The sequence below is a fragment of the Eleutherodactylus coqui genome, chromosome 4 (genome assembly GCF_035609145.1).
Source record: "Eleutherodactylus coqui strain aEleCoq1 chromosome 4, aEleCoq1.hap1, whole genome shotgun sequence".
Classification (NCBI taxonomy): domain Eukaryota; kingdom Metazoa; phylum Chordata; class Amphibia; order Anura; family Eleutherodactylidae; genus Eleutherodactylus; species Eleutherodactylus coqui.
The window spans coordinates 64708252-64729469 of record NC_089840.1 but is presented as its reverse complement, the minus strand read 5'-3'; the positions used below and the strand labels follow the sequence as shown (position 1 = coordinate 64729469).

Sequence of the window (21218 nt, the reverse complement as noted above, 5' to 3'; positions counted from 1 at the left end):
TTTACAAAAAACGGAATAGAAAGTGATCAAAACGTCACATGGATCTACAAATGGTGCTATTAAAATGTACAACTCATCCCCCACAAAAAACCCTTACACAGCACTGCTGACAAAAAAGAAAAATATTATCGGCCTTTGCATGCAGTGATAAAAAAAAATACATTTTTATAAAGAAGCATGTAAGAAGTTGTCAAAATAAACTAAAAAACTATTTAACTTTGGCATTGATATAATCGTACTGGCCTGCATAACTTATTTATCACCAATCCAACATGTATGAGACCATCTGGGATGTCAACTTTGACAGTCTATGAGTTTGCACAATCTAAAGGCTCCGTTACAGAAAATGTGGACCGATATGTTACAGGAGCCATAAGGAACCTGTAGGCCTCCATGCCGGTCCGTATCACATCTTGTATCAAAGCTAGTGGCGGCCCAGTAGGGTACTAGAGCCTCCATGCTGGTCCGTATCACATCTTATATCAAAGCTAGTGATGGCCCAGCGGGGTACTAGAGCCTCCATGCCCACCCATATCATATCTTGTATCCAAGCTAAAGGTGGTATAACAGGGTACTAGATCCTCCATGCCTGCCCATATTACATCTTGTATCCAAGCTAGAGGTGGTACAACAGGGTACTAAAGCCTCCATGCCCACCTGTATCACATCTTGTATCCAAGCTAGGGGCGGTACAACAGGGTACTAGAGCCTCCCTTCAGTTTTCTGCAATAACTTATCCTTTTGCTGATATTGTAAACACTTATTTATATCAATGTTACAATCACACAGAGAACGTTTCATTCGACTCCCTCTAGGTGCTTCATTTTTTTGACAATGAGTGTATATGAAGGACACGATCATCTGGTTTGCCCCATTCACCTCCATCTTCTCTATTCTGTGTAAAGGCTCGATCTGATGTATCTGCCCGGAACAGATTAGACAATTATTAGAATATTGTATGCAGCAATAAATGTCCATTAAATCATTTTTTCCTATAAAAGGATGAGTTTTAGCTATGATCAACAATCTGGCGAAAACAGCTCAACTCAAGACTGAATCCTCAAATGACAGCTCCGACCTTGTATCATGATGTCATAAAAGATTAATTAAACCCTGTAGCCACTCTCACACATAATGTTGGCAAAATGTGACAATTTTACCGCTGTTTTTAACACACCCCATGCTTGTGATGGGTGATGAGGTGCGTTAAAAAGAAAGAAAATGTGCAAAATAGAGCAGACAGTGCTCGAAAATTACGGTGTTAGATTACGCCGTATTCAAGTGCAGGTCTGCAAGGCCCCATTAAAATCAATGCAAATAAAGATGTCAGGGAGGCGTTACCCGTACTGGCTTGGAGCTATATATTCTCCATATAGTTACTCTAATGATGAATTAGAGTACTACTATAGATGAGTAAAAAAAGATTTAATTAGACTCACCCGGTGTCTGGCGAGCACCCCTGTAAAGAGGTCTCACCAGCACCTCCACATCCTCGTCGGCTTTAAGACAATCTGGCGTGTCCTTGCGGCTGCTGGGCTCCTGTGTCCTGCTGGCTAGCAGGACCCACTTGAAGAAAACTTCGTATAGGGACTCCGTATAAAGAAAAAGGCCCGCGCTCTTTGGGACCTGAACACCAGAGTCAGGCTGTGGACACCACTAATTTCAAAGCTTTATTCTAACAAATCCTCTGTGCAACGCGTTTCATCGTTATCCACAACGACTTTATCAAGCACAATAACTCTAGCATCACACATTCACTATATATATAGATAACTCACCCCTCGTCGGCAGCATCCCATTTGTTGCGGTGATAATGGGGGTTGGCGTCCTAGGCGTCCGTCTGATGCAGGCGCCATGTCGGGATAACATTACAAATAATTAGAAATCATCGGGGTTTCTCTATATATATACAGATGAGGATCGCATAAAAGCGCTCTAATAAAAACAATAAAAATAACAAAAAACGGCCAGAGACATTTATCCTGGTCGTATAACAGATACACAGCACAGTACGAGCCATGAAGGACCTTACACACTATGCGTACGCAGTTAACGCAAGCAGCGTTTACACTCGGTTGCCAGGGATACAACAGATACACACCGCGGCAAACATTAGGATAAAGGCTACACACTATTCGTACGTATCTAACGCAAATAGCGTAAACATCAGACGTCACCTGATTGACAGTTCAGCAACCAATAGCCGCGCAAATAGAATTATCAGTACATGTAGCTCCACCCAGACCTTACACGCGTCACCTACCCGGAAGAACTATACTGTCATTTGATCCCGACATGGCGCCTGCATCAGACGGACGCCTAGGACGCCAACCCCCATTATCACCGCAACAAATGGGATGCTGCCGACGAGGGGTGAGTTATCTATATATATAGTGAATGTGTGATGCTAGAGTTATTGTGCTTGATAAAGTCGTTGTGGATAACGATGAAACGCGTTGCACAGAGGATTTGTTAGAATAAAGCTTTGAAATTAGTGGTGTCCACAGCCTGACTCTGGTGTTCAGGTCCCAAAGAGCGCGGGCCTTTTTCTTTATACGGAGTCCCTATACGAAGTTTTCCATTAAAATCAATGGCAGCCTTCTACTGCAACGTTCAAAATCCCGCATTACAAGGCGCATGTGAGAGAGTGGCCTTAGGAGTCTGAACCGTAGAGGGCAACTGCACTGCATTGTGAAGAAAAGGAATGGAATTCAGCAATGAATTAATGAGAACTTTGTTCTCTTCTTCCTCTAATGATCAGAGAGATGAGTAGTAGGAAAAAGAAGCTTCATGTGTCGGCCTATTGCAGTGAGAGGCCGGTGCTACATGGACACTTTGGCCATGAGATGTCATGCGGACAAAGCTCACACTACTATAGCCCTTCACCTGAGGTAAGTGAATGTGGTTGGTCTGTAACTATAAAGTTGTGTGATCATGACCCGGCAAGGGCAGGAAATCCAGCAGGTTTGGAATTCTGCAATTGTCAGGATGTGGCAACTTGTAGGCCACAATGGGACCAGATTCACTTACATTAGCAGTAAGTGAATCTGGTCTCATGACCCAAGTCCCAGACAGAATTGCCTTGTGGCACTAGCCATAAAATGCCGTTTCATGTGGGCACAGAAAGTTGTGCAAAACCTGTAGATACAGATAAGTAACCAATGGGCTCCAGAGACTAGATTTTTTTCAGATATAGGATATAAAATGTAATACTAATATAGTACATGTGGTAGATAACCTGGTATCTGTACCTGATAATAGAGGTTCCTCCTCAGTATAATTACTCTTCCTGATGGTATTGGCATAATACCTCCTTTTCTGTTTCAAGGATGTTTCCTCATCAAGATTTAATAGGGGTCTTTATATCATCCCGCTTAGGTGGATGACTCCAATTTTCATCTTCATAGGGTAATGAGGGCCTCTTCCTCACCATGCCATCCATTTTCTGATGATAAAGAGGGCCTCTACCTTCTCCTACATGAGACAATTGAATCCTCCAGATAGTAACGGTGCCTCATTTGTCTCAAGATGGTGCAAGTGCCACCTCCTCTTCTTCAGACTCCTCAGATGACAAATGAGTCTGTTCCTCCTCTGATGGCACTGTATAGCATTGTTGGGAAACACGCCAAACAAAAATGTTAACTATTAACATGAGATCTGTATAAAGTGATAAGTAAATCAAATTTCACATTTCTAAAAAATGATCCACAGGATCCCAAATTACTAAAATGAACTATGAAAGGTCTGGTCTGTTATAACAGCTCAACCAGTGTTGACTGGAAAGATAAAAGTACCCCCAATGAAGATCCCACCAGCTTCTAAAGTGATTAAAATGTAACATTATCACATTTTCAGGGGAGATAAAGAGATCAGCAATATAATTCAAGATTCATTAGTTGTTGGATTTCTTGTACCAAGTGGTATTGGGTATAATCATCCTGTATGGCCAGTGTGCGAGAGCAATGGTAGTTGGAGAATGATGGTTGATTATCAAGAATTCAATGAGCATACCCCTAATCGCAGCAGTGCCGGATACTATTACACTCATAGAACAGGTACAAAAACACAAGAGAACTTGGGTGAGTGCCATCTATATACTGACTCAGGGTCAGTCGCGAATGGTTTGACAACGTGGTTACCCACATGGGCGAAGAATGATTGGAAAATTTACAAGAATTGTGACAGGACATTTGGTCCATTGTGCAAAAAATGAGTTACTATGTTTCATGTTGATGCTCATTGTGCTTCAGATACACTGGAAAGGCTCTTCAATAATCACACTGATGAAAATGCAAGGATATCAGTAGCAGATTTCAATTAGATGGCAATTAAAGATCCAGAATTGGGGGGACTTGCTCAGTGGGCAGATCAAAAATGTGGACATCTCAAAGAAAACGCATCAGGTTAGATTTGGTAAAAGGACTGATATTAAACTGCCCTGTATATCAGGATGTTCAGCAAAGACAAATACCGCATACAGTTAGGTCTCATACACATGATTGTGTTTTCAGCGAGTGATACGCGGTGAATGGAGTCAATGGCAGTGTATGGGGAAAAAAATTTAAAAATCACACGGCGCAGGTCCATGAGCCTGTGATTCAGGAGCATGCACGGGGCCATATGCAGCCCATACACGGTCTCTGCCGGCATAGTATATGGGCTGTAATGTGTAAAACGCTGCTGGAGACTTGCAGTGTTATACGCTTTTGGCCATGTGCATGAGTCCTAAGGAGACAAATAGCGAAAGGAAAGTTACCAGGTTAGATTTGGCAAGTAGATTTTGTTGCAGCACTATTGTTAGATGGTGGATGTAATTATGTATGTACAGCTGTAGATACCTGATGTGCATTCATGTACAGTGGCTAATGCAGACAGTACAATAAAGACATTACAAACCATAATATTATATGATGGTGTGTCCCCTTGCAAATTCAGAGTGATGATGGATCATATTTTAAGAATTCTACAATACAGGCATTTTGCAATGAAAATAATCTAGAATGGATATTCCATATTACCTATTATCTGCAGGGTCAATAGAGAAAATGAACTGGTTACTGAAAGAACATCTATGGGTACAGGCTGCGGGTGGGAAAAACCTGTCCTGAACCTGTGGATGTGATTGCTGATTGCTCGAGGTAAAGACATCCCTGTAGTTGTAATGAAACCAGGTCAAGAAAAATGGGAATATGTTCCCACCGAAAGAGTATAGCTCAGAGAATAATTACCATATATGCTCGAGTATAAGCCTAGTTTTTCAGCACATTTTTTAATGCTGAAAAAGCCCCCCTCGGCTTATACTTGAGTGAGGTAAAAAAAAAACAAAAAACCCGCAACACTCACCTCCCAGCTGGCGTCTGTGTCCCAGGCGTGATGGTCTCCCCGGCGGTGCGGCAAGCTGCTTGAGAATTCTCCCCTCTGTGATCTCCCTGCTCAGCTTTGAATTTCCTCACCGGCTGTGATTGGCTGGCACTCAATCCAATCACAGCACTTACTTACACAGCGCTGACGACCGGGGAATTGAAAACCGAGCAGGGAGATGACAGCGAGGAGAAGTCTGAAGCAGGTTGCCACACCACTGGGGAGACCATCGCACTGGGGACACAGACGCCGGCTGGGAGGGGAGTATTGCGTTTTGTTTTTTCTTACCTAGTATATACTCGAGTATAGCTAGGCTTACACTCGAGTCAATAAGTTTTACCAGTTTTTTGTGGTAAAACTTATTGACTCGGCTTATACTTTGGTCGGCTAATACTCGAGTATATACGGTATATCTTGTTTATGTATTTAAATATGGTCTTGTATCCTGGCCATCAGAGTGCTGCTACTTATGGTCCATTTGGTAAATGTGCTTACCCCGAGTGGAGAACTAACAAATGTTAAGTCACTGCACGGAAATGAGACATGAACTTGGTCATGGACTAATAGTACAAAACAAAGACAACAGGACAATTTCACCTGTAAAGCAAATCACTGGACAAAGAACATTCAGCTATGGCTGCAAAAAGTGCAAAACCTTGTTGCGAAGATAAGCTTTTTAATATGACTATTTCCTTTAAAAATATTCATACATGTTAAAACGCAAGTGAAAATCAAACAGGACTGGTCGGATACTAATCATAACAGTGTTATCTATGAGTCCGATTGTACATAACGATAAATTGGTCAACATATCGGCTACTTGTCAAAATATATCCACCAAAATCACCGGAAACAGTAATACAGTTCAATATTTCCTTCCATAAAGAAGTGCACTAGGCAAAAAAAGACATGCTATCATTGGCGTAACTATAGGGGGTGCAGGGGATGCGGTTGCACCCGGGCCCAGGAGCCTCAGTGGCCCATAAGTCCTCTCTTCTCCATATAGGGAGCCCAGTATTATGAATAAAGCATTACAGTTGGGGGCCCTGTTACAGATTTTGCATTGGGGCCCAGAACCTTCAAGTTACGCCTCTGCATGCTATGATACCTTGTTGGGAGGAAATGGAACTGGAGCAGGCTTTTTCAATTCTATTGATATGGAAATGATGAAAAATAAAGTGTCATGGGTGGGAATGGATGGGAACAGGTGGGAATGGATGTTTCCCAATTGTTCAACTTACAGACACAGTGGATGCTATCATTATTCCTCCCTCAAAGTCTCATGATAGGGTCATGATAAGGATGTATTGACATTGTTCAATTTAAGTTTTTACTTACAATAAAAGTTTTAATTAAATTGAAAATAAAAATGCGAGGGCAATTTATCAAAAGAAATTGACGCAGAATACACATATGTATAAGCACTATAGATGAGCGAGCACCCAAATGCTCGAGTCCGTGTTATTCGAGTCGAGCTTTTCGTAAAATTCGAGAGCTTTACTCAAGTAATGAACCCCATTGACTACAATGGGAGACACGAGCATTTTTGTATGTGGGACGCCGGGTGCCGAGCTGCTTTTTTTTTTCTCTCTCTCTCTCTCAACTCTACTAAAGATATCTCAAAATATGATACAATACAAATACCCTACTAAACTATCACCTCCCTCATACTTAAACAGAAAATATTTTATCCATTAGGCATAATAGGGAATACTATTAGGTATGAGCCACGAGACTAGCCACGCTAGCAGACTGTCCCCTCTTATGCTTTATGGACAAAATATTTTCTGTTTGAGAGTATGCGGTCAATTAGTGAATTATCTGGCCCAGGACAAGTACATATATATGCGTAATCTGCACAATTTCTTTTGATATATCGTGCATGCATTTTTGTGAATTATATTAAAAGTTATGAGTAGGACCTCTCCAGTGATTTTTGTATGATTTGATTAACGCAACCATCCGGTGACTTTGCCTTACAATATGATTCATCTTCTAATGCAAGTGTGTATATATAGAATTATACTCAATGTAGTCTGCTATATATATAGATATAGATATATAGATATATATTGCATGAAAAAGATCAGGTATAATGTGATTTTATGACAAACAAGCAATTATGGAGGAATATTTTTAAAAACATGATACAGAAATTTGAAGAAACATTTAGAAGTTACTCAATCAATCAGTAAGAGAACTACAAAAGCAAACCACAATTACATTAAAACGAACAATAGGTATAACAACTAAAATTCAAGCAGAAACAGGATACCCCTGGTATGATATATTTACTGGATGGTCTCCCACTGTTTCTCAAACCCAAAATTATATATTACATCCTATGTGAATTGTATTAATTTTATGTATTTTTCTTAGATTATGGAATTGTTGTGTAATCATAACCAAGAAAAGATTCCACTTAGTTACTCTATGTATTCCAAATAAACAAGGCTGGATTGTCAGGAATCAGACATAGGCATCTGTGCTAGCAAAGTATAAAAGTTCTACTTTCTGGAGCTAAGATACAAGCTCTTTTATGACAGGAGTTGGGACGCTCCACATGTTGATCCAATTTCCTGGAGAAGATTTCTCTTTCTTGGCGGCATTGAAACGAGCTTCCTGGCTGTTGTTATACAACTCAGATGATGCTGCCTTCTGAGTGATGTGATGTAAGATGTAACCATTGTATATAGATAATGAAGTGATGTAAGGTGCCATCTTTATCCATTGTATACAGATAGTGATGTGATGTAAGTTGTAATCTTTATCCATTGTATACGAATCATTTACAAAAGAAGAACAATTATTCATCACTAAGCTCGATTATAACTTATTTTGAATAAACTATTATTGTTAAACCTTCCATATTGTCTTATTCTCTTTAAAGCTGCATCTGAAACTTAAGGCCCATTTATATGTAATGATTATCACTAGAGATGAGCGAACGTGCTCGGCCCCGCCCCTTTTTCGCCCGAATACCGCGATTTTTGAGTACTTCCGTACTCGGGCGAAAAAATTCGGGGGGCGCCGTGGCAGCGCGGGGGGTTGCAGCGGGGAGTGGGGGGGAGAGGGAGAGAGAGAGAGGGCTCCCCCCTGTTCCCCGCTGCTCCCCCCCGCACCGCCGCGCCTCTCCCCGCCCCCCGGCGCCCCCCGAATCTTTACGCGCGAGTACTGAAGTACTCGAAAATGGCGGTACTCGGGTGCGTAAGTACTCATTACGAGTACGTTCGCTCATCTCTAATTATCACTCAAAATGTTTTCAAACGTCCGAAAATAAGCGATAATCATTACATATAAATGCGGGCATCGTGCACTTTTCGTCTGAACGATCATTTTAAGGTGATCTTAAAATCTATCGTTCAGCCACAAAATGATGAAGTATTTCTCAATAGACCGCATGCTTGTTCTCCACGGGAGTTGGGAGATTACATTGTATTCTGCAGGGAGCCACCTGAAGAACAATGCAGCTCTGTGCACACTGGGAGTGTGATTAGTCACACACTGAGTTCTGCAAACAGCTTCTGGAAGCCCATTTACATGAAGATGATAAAGTGTTAATGGAAATTAATGTCCATTAACACTTTATGCAAAAAGATCACTCAAACTTTTAATCTTTCAATCGTTTGAAAGATTACATTTGTGTATAAATGGGCCTTGCAGCAAAACACCCATATGAACACAGATATGTGCAGGAGGCTCTATGGGGACAAATGATGCACTAACGATCATCTTTCTGCATATCGGCAATTCTTGGCCCATATAAAGAAATTATTAGGTTGTGCTTCTGGGTTCTATGGGTTTCCAGGAGCACAACCTAATAGAAATGTAAACAAGTACCAATCAACATGCTTTGTTCATCAGCCATTAAATGGTATCATATCTCCAAGATTACTTGGTTTCTCTTGCTGAGAACAACCACATTTTGTTCATCAGCGCTCATTACTCCGGGCCAAGAGTGTAAAAGAATATTACAGTCTGTCTAAAAGAATATTAGGAATGTCTGTTTTCCGTGAGGAGCAGGACGGTCTGTTATGTTCTGAGAAGGACTTTGGATACTCACATTTTAAAGATCATTCCCCTCATCAGGACAGTAGATCTCGTACTCTGAAGAAAGAAAGAAAACAAGAAAGCACGAATGTCATGAAGTCTTTTCGTGATACCACAGTGATGCAGAATAGGCTTTACATAGGAGACAAGGAAGACAGGTATTTACATCAAAGGCATTAACCATACTTGCATTTACCTGGATAGGATGCCGGTTGTCCTGCTGTTTCTTCTGTTGAAGAGAAATGACCAAGAAATGAACAGAAATAATTGGTTAATTTAGTAAAATCAGAAACATTGAAGACATCTAATATAATTAAGCCTACATGCTTTTTCTTGCACCACACTTTGACCGCTTTGCTGTAACTTTGGTGTATGATGTTGATGTCATTAGATGACACACATGATCACCGGTGCCATAAAATCATCAAATGGGAGTTTAACCCTTTGCAATCCAATTTTGGATTCAGGGTTTCCTAGGGGGCTTTCTCTTTCTGCCATTATACAATGGCGCCATCTGTTGGCTAGAGCCAGTACTACAGTATGTGACATGCTGGAGAGGCCCCCGACCACAGAGCAGTCAGTAATCTACAGTAAGAATACCCTGCCGGACGTCTTCCGACATCAGAGATGTACAGCCTTCAATCAGAATGTCTTTAGATGTCAGACAGTGGATTGGAAAGGTTTAATACATGCAGGGTCCTGTCAGGTGGGTTGGAAGTTACAATGTTAAATCTATGGGCAGCGCTGCTGTGCTTCAGGCATGCACTGGAATGAGTGAAGCATTGCTAAGCAACACAGCATACACTGCCAAACTGCACTATACACTGCTCAACCAAAAGCGATAGAGAGACAGAAAGAGACAGCGATAGAGACAGAGAGAGAGCAATAGAGAGACAAAGTGAGAGAGCGATAGAGCGACAGAGTGAGAGAGTGATAGAGACAGAGAGAGCGATAAAGAGAGTGAGAGAAAGAGTGATAGAGAGACAATGATAGAGAGACAGAGTGAGAGAGTGATATAAACAGAGAGAGATAGTGAGAGAAAGAGTGATAGACAGCAATAAAAAGACAATGATGGAAAGACAGACAGAGAGAGAGCACTATAGAGACAAAGTGAGAGAGTGATAGAGACAGAGAGAGTGATAGAGAGAGACAGTGAGAAAAAGAGCGATAGAAACACAGAGAGAAAGAGAGTGATAGAAAAAGAGAAATAGATAGTGAGACAGACAGAGAGCAATAGAGAGACAGACAGATAGAGAGAGCAATAGAGAGACAGACTGAAAGAGAGCAATAGAGAAACAGACAGAGAGAGAGAGCATTAGAGAAACAGACAGAGGGAGAGTGATAGAGAAACAGAGAGAGAGCAATAGAGAGACAGAGATAGCAATAGAGAGACAGAGAGAAAGCATAGAGAGTCAGAGAGAGCGATAGAGAGATAAAGAGAGATAGCAATAGAGAGACAAAGAGTGATAGACAGACAGAAAGTGATAGACAGACAGAGAGCGATAGAGACCCAGAGAAAACGATAGGGAGACAGAGAGAGAGAGTGAGAGACAGAGAGAGAAAGAAAGAAAGACAGGCAGACACAGAGTCAGAGCAATACCGAGACAGAAAGAGAGATAGACAGAAAGAGAGATAGACAACGAGAGAGACAAACAGACAGAGACAAACAATGAGAGAGACAGAGTGAGAAAATGATGTATGGAAAGCAACACAACCAGTATTCAAAAAAGCACAACCTGGCCAAAAGTGCACGATCCTGCAGGGGATCCAGACCCAAGGATCCACCAAAGTAACTTCACAAGAAATAAAGAGAAGGATCAGCACTCCAGGGTTGTCTTTCATGCTTGAAAAACATCAAGGACGGATCGAAATGTTGCAGTTTTTATGTTGTACTGAGGAATAAAGATACCTTTTACTATGAAGACAACCCTGGAGTGCTGATCCATCTCTTTATTTCCTGTGAAGAGACAGAGTGAGAGACAGAAAGAGAGAAAGACAGACAAACAGAGAGAAAGACAGACAGAGACCTGTAGGCTTTTTTTAGATTAGATATCTGCTCCAAATACAAAGTGACCCTCTAAATAATCACCTAACCAAGCAGATTTAGAAGTTCACAACCACCACCTTTGAAACATTTTATGTGCGCGCAGCAAACATCGGGTCAATCTAGTTATATAGAAAGGACTGAAAGAAAACATGTTCTCATTACTCTCTACAAAGTACAACTTGCAAAGCCAGGATAAGAAGAATACACTGCGGTAAAAAGGTGTTGATCCTGGTTTATTATAGGAGTAAAGAACAATCTACTATCTCTGGACAACCAATTTAAGTGATTTTTCACATTTCTTTGGTTTTCTGAGCAGCTTCAGGCAAAACCCAAATCACATAGAATGTTTTGCTTTAAAATATATTGAAAAATACCATTACCAATACAAGTATGTGGGGATTCACTTAAGATCCACCCCTAACTATAGTGCGCCCTATCCTATCCCCTCATTGCTACACTCCCTGCAGGCTGCAAGTTACAGGCCTTGATTCCTCACCTGGGGAGCTCCATGACCTTCTTCTCCTTCTCCTCCTCCCTGTGTATATAACATAAGACAGATCATATATAAATACAGATGTGTCCTTCAATGCATTTCCTCTTGGCTAGATATGATCAGATATGGGTGTCATGAGATGACCAGCTTTTCCATGATTTTAAGATACTCTGCCACAAGATCTCTATCCTATGAGTCTACTGTGGTCACCCAATGGTCGCATTTTGAGGTGCAGAATTCAAGGGTTTCCTTTTCCTCTGCTGCTGATGTGCCAGCACACATGTGCAGTACAGAAGATGCCATGCCGTCGCTATGGCGGTGTCGAGGCTGCCGTGACCATTCTGCAATGATGATTGTGGAATGGCTGCAGTACGGATGGCTTCCATTGACTTCAATGAAAGCCGGCCGGGCACAAAATCACAGCATGCTACAATTTCTTCCCCTTGAGCGGAAAATCGCAATTGATTTCCGCTCGTAGGCAGGAAATCGCTTTTTTCCATAGCATGCTATGGGCTGGATTTGCTGCAGAATCCGGAGGCGGATTCCCGCTCCGGATTTCGCAATGCAAATCTGCCCCCGTGTGTAGGAGGCCTTATACAGAGTATTGCGGTGGGGATTATAAAACAAAACAGAAGAGAGCACAGTCAGCTCATGTATCAATCATACTCCAGCAGTATGAATTCAGCTCTGCAGATTCTTCTAACTTACATGGTCTTCATTTTAGGACAAAACTGAGGTCCACTTAATTCAGCTCTATAACAGAAAACACATTATAGGTTAGGACTATTGGGACTTTATTCTATTTGAAATTTACAGGAAATATCATTGAGGCTACATGGACATGAGTGAGAATCTCACGCAAGTTTTCTGCATTGCGAGACGCACAAAAGCTACATAAATATGAACTCCATTGTTCCGAATAGAGTTATTCAAATAAGCATTTTTTTCCTTCACAGCGATTCTGCGACGTTAAAAATCGCATTGCGCATTGTTTTCAATGGGACCTTTAAAGACATTGCATGGCACTCACATGCAGTGCGATGTGCATGCGAGTGCGATATTATGTTTCAAACTGAAATCAATGGGAAACAGTCGCGATCCTCTAGCGTGCGTCAAACACGCCTGGACCATGTATATAGTGATATAGACCATGCTGGTATAACCTGACTATTTCCTGTTTAGGATTGCACAATTTACACATAATGAAAAAACACATCAAAAACCTGCATGCAGTTTAAAAAAAAACTAGTCAAGATGCATGCATTGTTTAAATCCATATGCGTTTTGTGATGTGATTTTAACAATAGCTTTTTACTGCTATTAGCGCGGCATCCTGAACGCCACACTAATCGCAATACAACGCTCCCAATGGTTTCAATGGGGCCTCGCAGACCTGCGCTGGACGCGGCATCTCTAACACCACGATTTTCAAGTGCTGTTCTATTTTTCAGCGTTTTTTTTTGTGTTTTTTTAATGCACCTCATCATCCATTACAATGATGGGCTCTGTTAAAAAGCACTGTCAAACCCTGTACCATGCGTTCAAAATCGCAGCTCAAAAAACCTTGGTAAAATGCCGCGGGTTTCAAGCAGCGTTTAACTGAATGCATGTGCGAGAGTGGCCTAACTGTGGTTCAAAAATTCAACAATAATGATGAACCCAGCTTAACCCCTTGAGTGGCGGGTTTCCTACCACCCTGTCAGACCCACCAGGGCAGGTTTTTTAAAATGGTCTAATCATTGAATTTCAACTAATTTTGCAGTTGCGTCTCAAGAGCCATAACTTTTTCATTTTTCCATTGACATGGCCATATAAGGGCCTGTTTTTTGCGGGACAAGTTGTGATTTTTTAAACAGGGGGGAGGAAAAAAAGAAATGGGGAAGAAAAAAAGGGGCCATATCATTAAGGGGTTAAATAATGTATTAACTTCCTTCTCTGGGTCATTACGATGCACGCGGATACCACATGTGTGATTGTATTTTTGATTTTTTACAAAGTAAAAGGGAGACAAGTGTTTTTATTATTTTTTTTAATAATTTTTTTACTTTTTTTTTTTTTTTTTTTACTTTTTTTTTTTGTCCCTTTAGGGGACTTCCACAGGGACCCATCAGGACCCCCTGATCACATTCCGGGGTTCCGATGGTGACAGCCCTTTACATGCTGCAGTGACAGCCCTTTACATGCTGCAGTCACATAGACTGCAGCATGTAAAGGGTTAACACAGCAGAGATCGGAGGTGTTCTCTGATCTCTGCTGTAAGAGCTGGTACCTAGCTGTCCTCTGACAGCTAAGCACTAGCTCTCCCTGCCACAGAGACCATCGGCTTGCTTCTGACAAGCCGATGGTCTCTATGGCAACCTGTAAACAAAGCAGGAGATTGCCGGCAGATCGGCAATATCTTCTGCTGGTTTTTCAAAGCCCTTGCTTTGTTCTCTGTGGGACAGTGCAGGCAGAGCACAATGCCACAGCTTGTGGCATTGTGCTCTGCAGCTCCCATAGTGATACATCGCTATCGGCAGTGGAGCTCGTTCCGGAAAATTTCCAGGCGTGCCACTCAAGGGGTTAAGGGTCTACAAACAATTTTCTACATAGTCCAGGAAATGAGCCATGTTTAGAAAGCTTACACCAAGGGGCTAGGTAATGTGTATAAGTTTGTTTTACAACTGTATGCAGCACAGTTTAGGTATGGGTACCACTACAGATGGAGGGGGGTGGCCCCAGCTGAACCTTTCCACCCAAGACCCTGAGCCTTTAGTTATGCCCCTGTCCCAGACTATTTGTATATCATGCTGTCAAGCAGGCATGTGCAATGTGAGATAAATACCCAGTTGGTCGCGGCGCTCTCATCGCATTCTTCAGCCATCTATAAGAGAAAAAATAAATAAAAAGAAGAAATATGACACATTATGAGGGGGTAACAGTCACTGCTCCATTGGGGGAGATTTATCAAAACTAGTGCAAGGGAGCAATGGAGCCCAAAGTAATTAAGAAAGTTCTGTTTTGTTTTTCTCTCTCTCGTTCTTCTCCTCTCTACCCCCTTTTCCCTATGTCTATTGTTGCTCTCTTTAAGGGATGTTCTTGTTATATTTTCAAAAAGTTTTATAAAACCATTCATTAAAAAAATAAAAATAAAAAGTTCTGAAAGAAGGGCCTCTGAAATATAAGCGCCATGATCTAATTGCCTGCTATGGGCAACTGCGCCACTTTCTTTTACCTCCATCTTGATACCTCTCCTCCATCGTCTTCATGCATTATGCTGTACATTACAGGGACACTTACTTCACGTTTGGATTGTAGTTCTGCTCCGTCCCGGTTTCTGGTTTTGTTTCTGAAAAAAATGAAAGAAAACAAAAACTGTGTAAATGAGATTGATAAAAATAATTTTATTTAAAAGTAAAAACCACCCATCACAATGGACGACACAACATTCTGAATTCCAAATTCGAGTCATCTAAAAACCACCCACAGGAACACTCCAAACCAATGAGAACCACCCAAAATACCAACGTGTGCATACATCACCCCCTTTGTGGTACAATTCTTACGATTGTCCCTGCAAAATTTGAATTGTCAGCAATTATTGTAATATTACACAACAGAGGGGGGTCATGGCGTAAATATATGATGAGGCAAATATGTCAGTAGAAGATGTAACTCTTTCGAGATGAGAATGACAGAACTCACCCTGTTCATGGGCTACTGCGGCCTGCTGCACTTTAGCTTCTGCCTCCTGCTGTACTTCAGCCTCTTCTTCCTGTAATAGTAATCACATCAGGTAAACGGAGGATAAAAATGTATCACATAGTATATTATTATATAACAGTCTACTAACCTCAACATAAGACGGCGTCTGCAGCTCCTTTATGTGGCGAGATGCTGGGACCTATAAAAGGAAAACATCACGTTGTCTGCTGAAATGTGCCTCCTGATCCATGTGATCTATTGGATTGTATGTACCCTGTTTCCCCGAAAATAAGACGTACCCTGAAAATACACCCTACCCTCATTTTTTGGGATTTTCGGGGAGGCTTGAAATATAAGCCAACCCCCAAAAATAAGCCCTATCTGCATTACATAAAAAAAGAAAAGAAAAGGTCCAGGTCCCTCCTGCTCCTCTCTGGAGCTCCGACACACGTCTTGCAGTCCTCAGCCACTCACAGAAGATCACTTCCTGGTTATGGGATTCATCAGCAAAATCAGTAAATTCAGAGAGGAGTTACCAAGATGGTGAGCGGTCTGCAAATCATGTCCTATGAGGAACGGTTAAAGGATCTGGGAATGTTTAGCTTGCAGAAAAGAAGGCTGAGGAGACTTAATAGCTGTCTACAAATATCTGAAGGGCTGTTATACTGCAGAGGGATCAGCCCTATTTCAATTTGTTTCTGATGAATTTTATTAATTTTCAAAAGAGTAATGATGCATAAAAAAAAAAGTAAATAACGTAGTCGATAATAAATGAGCAGTGGGTTAGGTGCATATCAATAAAAAAAAAAAAAACTATGCCCGTACAAGACCTCCTGCATATATAAGGATTTTAAACGAGATAAAATTCCTCATTTAGGCCGCCTGCACACGGGCAGAAATCCCGCCGCGGTATTTCCGCCACTGAAAGTTTGCATAGGAGTGCATTACAATACGCACTCCTATGCAGACGGCCGCGCGAAATCTCGCGCGGCAAACAAACCACGACATGTCCAATTTTTGTGCGGGGCTCGCACTCACCCGGCCGCCGGCTCCGGTCTGCGCATGCCGCAGCCGGCGCATGAAAGAGGCAGGGCCGCCAGGCGCGGGTGAGTACGCGCTCGTCCCTGCAGGCTCTCGGGTCGGGTCCCGCGGCGAGAATTCTCGCTGCCGGATCCGACCCGCTCGTCTGCAGGCAGCCTTTCTCATTCACAAAAAATAGGAGATATATTGTTTATAGAAATACAGTTCTAATAATTGGACTGCAACAATATATAAAGAAGTAACAGGGGTTAAGACACAAAGGGAAAGAAGGGATGGGGGTTAGGTTAAAGTTGGGCATATTCGTCTCCCTATATCCCACTGAGTCCCTCCACTCTTATAGGTTCACTCAGCCGGCTCCCCTTTAAATAGGGGCAGTCGAGGAGGCACTATTCGGCGGACTAAGATTGTCAGGGAGAGTTTGATTTAGAGCCCCGTTTTTTAAACCACTTTTACTTGATTTTCAGGGAAGGGCTTATATTTAAAGCCCTTCCCTGAAATCAATTGCTGGCAGCAGAATCCTCTACCGCAGCTGACATGTGTGACAGCTGCGGTAGAGAATTGAAGAATTCCGCTGCTACATGTGCCACATCTGTGGCAGATGTAGCAGCAGGGAATCCTTTTAACTAGTGGGGGTGAAAGACATGTCCAATTTTTGTGCGGGGCTCGCACTCACCCGGCCGCCGGCTCCGGTCTGCGCATGGGCCGGCTGCGCCGCAGCCGGCACATGAAAGAGGCAGGGCCGCCAGGCGCGGGTGAGTACGCGCTCGTCCCTGCAGGCTCTCGGGTCGGGTGTTCTTCATCCCCGCAGGGGTCACGGCAGCGGCGGACAGGTAAGTATATATATATATTTTTTTTTTAAATAAATTTTTTCTTTTTCAGGGAAGAGCTTATATGTAAAGCCATAGGCGTAGCGGTAGGGGGTGCCAGGGTTGCAACCGCGACCCGGCCCTTGCGCTTGAGGGGGCCCAGAGGCCGCCCTGCAGCATATACAGGTGACTTTCACTTTGCACTGTCGGTGGCCGCTTGCTAAGTTAGTGCGGTCCGGCAGACTGCACAAGCCAGGAGGAGAGTAGGAGGGGGCAGGACTTGGAGAGAGGACAGGGGAAGAGGAGAGAGTGGGGGAAAAAGCAGAGAGGACTTACCGACACACAGGCACAGCACAGCAAGACATCGAGTGGCCAGGGAAGATGTCATCTCCCTGCTGCTTCCTTCCTGTTCCTGCTGACACTGCGTACAGTTGCTCTCCTGAGCAGAGAAGTAGTCCGGGCACCAGGGTATGTATGTATCTATCTGTCTGTCTTTCTATGTGTCTGTCTATCTATCTTGCCTAGTCTCATATCTATCTATCTATCTTTCTATCTCCATATCTATCTATTTCCATTTCCATATCTATCTATCTCATATCTATTTATCTCTCTCATATCTATCTCTCATATCTATCTATCTCATATCTTTTTATGTATCTCATATCTATCTATCTCATATCTTTCTATCAATCTATCTATCTCCTATCTATAATCTATCTCCTATCTATCTATCTATAATCTATCCCCTATCTATCTATCTATCTATCTATCTATCTATCTATCTATCTATCTATCTATCTATCTATCTATAATCTATCCCCTATCTATCTATCTATCTATCTATCTATCTCATATCTATTTATCTATCTATCTATCTCATATCTTTCTATCTATCTATCTCCATATCAATCTATCTATAATCTATCTCCTATCTATCTATAATCTATCTCCTATCTATAATCTATCTCTCTATATCTATCTCTCTATCTCATATCTTTCTATCTATCTATCTATCTCATATCTTTCTATCTATCTATCTCCTATCTATCTCATATCTTTCTATCTATCTCATATCTATCTATATCTATCTATCTCCTATCTATCTATAATCTATCACCTATCTATCTATAATCTATCTCCTATCTATCTCCTATCTATTTATCTATCTATCTCATATCTTTCTATCTCTCATATCTATCTATCGCATATATTTCTATCTATCTATCTCATATCTATCTATCCATCTATCTATCTATCTATCTATCTATCTATCTATCTATCTATCTATCTCATATCTATCCATCTATCTATCTATCCATCTATCTATCTATCCATCTATCTATCTCATATCTATCCATCTCCATCTCTCTCTCTCCTATCTCTCTCACTCCTAGGCCTCATGCCCACTTGCACTGAATCCCGCAGTGAAATCCGTGCAGGCCCGCGGACATGGAGAGAGAAAATACATTATACTTACCTCTCCGGACGCTGCGGGGCTCTCCTCTGTGCAGGTCGGATCTTTCTTTCTTCCGGTTGGCGGACGTGCTCGGCACACCAGGAGAGTGCCGTGTGCACCAATATTTAAAAAAATCTCCTGTTCTCCCGCGTATCCATGGCACAGTACAACAACAGCTGCAGCTATGCCGCGGATACGAACGTCTTCAATAGGCTTCAATGGAAGCCGCGGGAGCCGTCCATGTGGCAGATCCGCAGGAAAATAGAGCATGCTGTGATTTCTTCCTGTGCGTGTGACCCGCACTCTGGGAAGGAATCCCATCTGCATGCTTTTAGCTGCCCTACTGATGCTAATGCATCCCTATGGGCAGCAAGATGCACGGATCTCCCGTGTGGGTCCACGTGCGGATTTTATAAGTAAAATCCGCACGTGGACATTGGCCCTCAGACATAGATACTGGGCGAGGGGGAAATAGGACCTGGGGGGGGGCCCCAGCTGAACTTTTGCACCCGGGCCCGTGAGCCTTTAGGTACGCCCCTGTGTAAAGCCCTTCCGCGAAAAAGAATGCAGGGGGCCAGCAGAGCATTGTTTTCAGTGGAGCCGCCGACAACAGCCCTTATACTGCATGGTGAACACAGTTAAAATGACATGCCAGAATTACAGATTTTGTTAATCTTGTCCCTAGAAGAAAATGGAATTAAAAGCAACCAAAATGCTCCATGTTACTAAAAATTGGATAATTGAAGATTAGAGTTCACCCCTCAGAAACAAGCTCCCCTCGAGTTCCGTCGATGACCAAATAAAAATGCTACGATTCCTGAAATGCAGTGTCACAAATCAAATCTTTTTTTTTTTTTAATTTTAAGTATATTTGTATACAAAAATAACAAAACATAAAAAAAACTGTATAAACTTGGTGTAGCCGGAATCAGGCTCACCCAGAGGACAAGGTTATCACATTAATTATTTTGCACACAAAATGCCGTAAAAATAAAATCCAAAAAAAAAAATGGCAGGATTTCTTTTTTCTCCCCAAACCACCTAAAAATAAATGAATAATAGTTATATAGGACATCATTATATGTACCCAAAAATGATGCCATTTAAAAGTACAACTTACCATATTTTCCGGCGTATAAGACGACCCAACTTTTCCAATGGGGAAACAAATTGTCGTCTTGTACGCCGGGAATACGCTGTAGAAAAAAAAAACAATACTTACCTCCCGCGGCGCTGCTGCAGGCTGTCACTCCCTCCTCCACGTGAACACAGCATTGCTTTCTAGATGCGGGGCTTGAATTAACGCTGGGTTAACCAATTACAGCCATTCAATGACATCATTGAATGGCTGTGATTGGTTAACGCAGTGTCGGCTTTCATTGGCTGGCGCCGCGCTGAGTTAGCCAATCAGAGCATTAGCTTTGTGGAGGCGGGGCATTCAAGCCCTGCATCCAGAAAGCAATGCTGTGTCGACGTGGAGGAGGGAGCATCAGCCTGCAGCAGCGCCACGAGGGGTGAGTATTGATTTTTTTTTCTACAGCGTATTCCCGGCGTATAGGATGACAAGTTGTTTCCCCATTGGAAAAGTTGGGGGTCGTCTTATACGCCGGAAAATACGGTATCTTGCAAAAAAAAAAGCAAGACCTCGTATGGCTATGTCTATGGAAAAATTAAAAGTTATGGTTCAATGGAATGAGACGGTGAAAAAAAACGGAAAAAATAGTTGGTCATTAAGGTGCAAACAGGCTTAGTCACTGAAGGATTAAAATAGCATTGGAGCTCTATGCACTAAGATGGGGTTCCTTCCCTTCCACCCCTTTAGCACCGACCTTGGAGATAGGGTGCCTGGGTAGGTCTATCAGAGCTACATAAAATGACATGGTGGGCCGGATTAAGTTTGATACATGTGGTATAGATTTTGGTGCATATTTGTGGCAACTATGGAAAGTCTAGAGCAAATCTAAAAGTGAACCCATGCCTACAGTATAGTGAGTATATTATAGCAATTAGTAGCTGATATCTCCAGGGCAGACTTTCCCTGTTTAAGAAAATTATTCCTCCTTGTGCTGAAAAAACAATAAATCCTGAAGCATTGATACAATTCTGTTACATTCTGCATATTACTACAGTGTAAGTCTGGATGAGGTCTCAGACTCGGTTCTCCTTAAAATGTGGTTTCTCTTTATATCTCCCTTCTCTATGGATAAATAGCTGATTATTACAACAAGAAGGGAACAATGAAGATCACGTAACACTCAGAGATCGGCCATAGGCCACCCA

The 21218-nt window shown here is 42.1% G+C and overlaps 1 protein-coding gene and 1 long non-coding RNA gene across 2 annotated transcripts in view; one reads left to right on the top strand and one right to left on the bottom strand.

The window, feature by feature from the left end:
- Positions 1-21218, top strand: part of LRRC75A (leucine rich repeat containing 75A) — a 454790-nt gene that overhangs the window by 319373 nt on the left and 114199 nt on the right. The window lies entirely within an intron of this gene.
- On the bottom strand, positions 9608-15834 carry LOC136624639 (uncharacterized). The gene is made up of 6 exons (XR_010792364.1): positions 15784-15834; positions 15636-15705; positions 14776-15279; positions 12660-12704; positions 11955-11993; positions 9608-9640 (listed from the first exon to the last, which is right to left on the bottom strand). It is a non-coding gene; the product is annotated as an uncharacterized lncRNA (long non-coding RNA).